The following is a 4554-nucleotide window of genomic DNA, read 5'->3' as shown; positions in this document are numbered from 1 at the left end:
ATTTGATCCATAAATTTCAAAATGTTACATTTTTAGTCATTAAATTTTGGTTGATTTGAATTTTAAGTCCATACATTTTAAAATATTATAATTTTACTATTAAACTTTGAATTTTATTTTAATTTGATCTCTCCATTTAGATTTACATTTTTTAATCTTAATTTTCACTAAATGCTGACTCTTAGTCTTTAATGTTAATGTTTATTAATTAATTTAAAAATTAAAAAAATTGTAATGAATTATGTTTCACTATTTTTAAACCACTAATAAAATTAAATCTAAATTAGTTACACTTCAAAAATCATTTCAAATTTATTAATATACATTAACAACAAAGATTGACATGAGTATTAGTATAAAAATGATATTAAAATGTGCAAATCTTGAAACAATCAAGGGACTAAATTGAAACATAATTCAAATTTCATGGGTAAAATTGTAATATTTTGAAATATAAGAACTAAAGTGAAATCAAATTCAAACTTTGGAGATTAAAACTTTAATGTTTTGAAACTTAAAATTAGATTAAAACCAAAACAGAAAATATATTTTTTCCCTAATTAACTACTTTAGTGATGAAGATTCAAATTCTTACCTCAAATCTCTACAAATTGACAAACAAGGAAAAAACCAAATATGTACTTGACCTTAATAGGTCTTTTGAATTTATGAAAATCTCAAAATATCATGAATTTATGTTTTTTTTTAAAAAAAAAAAATCATGAATTTATGCTTATTATGAACCTAACCACCATTTAACATCTACCAACGAAAATTACATAATTGAAAAAAGATATTAAAAGGAAAACATGAGAGACTAATTTAAAATTCTTCGAGCAATGGCGACTTTATCGAACAATACCAAAATTAAATGTAGTTAAAAAACACAAATGTGGATATAGATACAAGATAGTGATATGATACTGTATGATAATACGTCAATTTCTAAAAAACTAAGATACGAATACGTTGAATATATATATAGTAATACCTAATTAATTATTATAATACTTATTTTAATTTAGATTAAAGTAGGTTCAAGAAAAGAGTGAAAATTTGAAAAAAAAAAAAATACAGCAATGTCTAATGGCGGTTGAGCGACTAGAACATACGATAAGAAAGAAGTAGAATATGAAGATTGAAGAATGAAGTTGAGGATGAAGGGAGGTGTAAACTATGATTTAGATAGTGGGAGAGAAGATATGAATGAAGATTTGGATTTTTCTTTTTGCTTTTCATGTTTTTTTTTTTTATTGTTTTTATCATTTTTAATCCATTTTGTTTTGAATTGTTAGATTAAGTAGACTTTTTTAAGTGATTGAGCTTAAATTTGGAAGAAAAAAAAAAGAACACAGTGTATTCCATTCACGTATTTAGAAGCAGATACTCTAGATACGCGTATCTGAAAATTCAAAAAAATAATTAAAGAAATCAGATATTTGAAATCACATATCAAACACATATCTGGACGTATCCTTATCTGACACGTATCTGATACCAATTCTCTATATAATTTCTGAATCTGTGCTTCCTAGAATAGCAGGGCTAAAATACAGAGCAATAAACGAGTAAAAAAAATAAAATATAATTATTCTTTTATAATGGGTTGGTACATATTGTCCCTCCGTTTGAATTAAAAAATGTTTAAGAAATGATTTTAAATTTTGTAATTTGGGTTGGTACATATTGTCCCTCCGTTTGAATTAAAAAAAGTTTAAGAAATGATTTTAAATTTTGTAATTTGAAATCCAAGAAATACTTTTAAATTAGTTACTTTGTTCGGAATGAGAAGATTTAAAATAAATGTATTTAAAATTGTGTGTTTGGATAGTTACCAAAAAAGAAAAAAAAAACTTAAAAATTTACTAATATAAGCTTTTAACTATAATGTGTTAATTGAAAATTAGAATTTGACAAGGTTAATTAAGTAATTTATTTTTAAATTCTATAAAATTCGAACATTTTAGTTAGATTTTTTTAAAAAAAATTAAAATAGGATTTGAAATCACATAAAATTTTAAAATTATTTTATTTCATATGATACCAAATAATGTTAATTCATTTAAAATTCATTATTAATTGAAATCCCTCGCAATCATCGGATTTCAAATGGCCATGTGAGAATTTCGACCTTTCCTAGTTTTCTTACGTTAAGAAATTGGATAAAAAGAAGTCTATTTCTTTTACATCATTTTTTAAGATGTCACTTTCTAATAATTACATTAAAACATTTATTACAATTCAATTAAAGTTAGAGTATATTATTTATCCATTTTTTTAGGACAGTATATTATTTATCATTTAATAGTCAATCAACCATAGAAATCATGATTGATGACAATGAAAGCCAATACTTTAAAATGGTCAAAATATAGTTGGAGATAAAATGTGATGGATATTGAATGTCAAAATTTTAACTTATCCTAAATCCATCGTCAATAGTGGATTAATTAATCTAAATGTACCATTAACTATTTTTTACAATTATTTGATCTTTTTAATTTTATATTAAAATATACAATTTTATATGTTCATTTAATCTCTAAGCTTTGAAACAATTATTCATCTCCAACATGTTGCTACTTAAATATTAGGAAAAAGACCAATTTTAATTTTAAACTACTTGGCAAGTTATCGATGTTTCTCTAAAACTTTTAATTTTATCGAATTACATCATAAACTTGGATAATTAATTGTTAAAACGTTCACTTTAGACTTTGAAATTGAAGTTATTGGAAATTTTGCCTTATGGATAGGTTTTCATTTGAAGCATTGTTAGAAAAAAAAATATTTTTTGTTGGGGGCCCTAAACTCTCTTTGGGTTCGGTAGTTTGTAAACACTGTATTGAACAAACGCATGTGATGTAATAATATATGATATTTTCTTCACTATTGTCTATGGAACATTTGATGTTTTAATTGCTTTACCACAAATCAATAAACTAAGATCTCTAATTGTCATTGTAACTTAAGCATGTATGTGATGACATACAGGTAGATCATGTCTTAAGTGATAACCAAAATGGTCTGTAGTATATGGATATAAGAGGGAAACCTTATTCTGGTAACACTATGGATGCGGCTCGCTTTATAGAATAGTTACTAGTGTTGTGACTTTTTACAAATGGTTTGATCCCGATCATTCATGTGAAGACATGTGAGCGGGGGCGTCCTATATAAAGGAGTTTGTATAAGATCGGATCACGAAGTGTTATAGTCTCGTTATATAACGTGGTTCATAACAGAGACTTCACTTCACTAGGATGACCATAGGTAATATGACCTCAATCCTGAGTGAGTTGGGAACTCCTGCCTTTGAGTGTGGTCCTTTTATTTGCACGGATACAAATGGCCACATCGATAACTCAAACCTACCACTTTGGAGATTTGTCTGATTTGGGAGCTGGGAACTCAGCTACACAAGATGGAATTCACTCTTTCCCCGAAGTAGGGCTACGTAGATAGATTGCTCTCTTAAGGGCTGATTTTGGGGCTTGAACGATGTGACGCCATACACCTTCTCATGGTCCGAGAGGTGTCCATACGTAGTAGGACTATGTTGTATTATTCATTAGAGGGATCAGTGGTACTTAAGAAGTTAGATGTAACTATAGGGGCAAAACGGTAAATTGGTCCAGTTGTACTTACGAGCATCTGTGAAGGGTTATCGTATTGAAGAGTGCAGCTGTCGATCTTTAGTGGAATGCCTGGTAGTTAACGGATGATGGATCTCGTGGTCAAAGAGTTTAGTCAGTTATTCACATACCGTTGGAGCTTTGAGCCATATGTCCATAAGATCCCCTTGGTACCTCAATGGATTCAAGTTGAAAATTAGTTTTTGGGTCAGTTTGAAGTGTTACAAATTGACAAGAGGGAGTTCGATTATATATGATATGATTGAACTGGTCGATTATATATGATATGATTGAACTGGTCAATTATATATGATATGGTTGACATGATGTATGAGTTACATTAATTAGAGGAAAATGATATAAATATGATTTATATTTAGTAGAGGAGAAAAGGACTATGCTTTATATGTTACATTTGATGTGATATTAAACTATAAGTTATAAATATAATATGATTATATTCATTTTTTAATTTAACAATTATAGGATAATTTTTGGCTGTTTTTTCTCCGTAACAGAATGAGATAGTGGGAGATTGTATTCAGTTTTCGTAACTGCAGGATAAAATAAAAATGTTTTTTCATTTTGCAAAGGATCAGATATTCGCTCACCGATTGAGTATACTGTCTATCGCCTAGCAAACCGAGAGCATACACGACAGCTCAAAGTTTACTAAACGATCGTGTACACGCGCGCTTTTCCTAAACAATCACATAGAATTACCTAAACGATCGTCTAGCTTTTTCTAAGCGATCGCGCGCCTGAGTGTTTTACTAAATGATCGTCTATACGATCAACCCCAGTTTACTACACAACCGTGTACCTCTACCTAAACGATCAAGCATCAACCTATGCGATAGACTCCTGATTTCTCCCACTTGCTTAGTCGTGGTAAACGATCGTTCCTTCCTCCTTCGCT

The sequence above is a fragment of the Benincasa hispida genome, chromosome 3 (assembly GCF_009727055.1).
Source record: "Benincasa hispida cultivar B227 chromosome 3, ASM972705v1, whole genome shotgun sequence".
NCBI lineage: Eukaryota > Viridiplantae > Streptophyta > Magnoliopsida > Cucurbitales > Cucurbitaceae > Benincasa > Benincasa hispida.
This window is presented reverse-complemented; position numbering follows the sequence as displayed.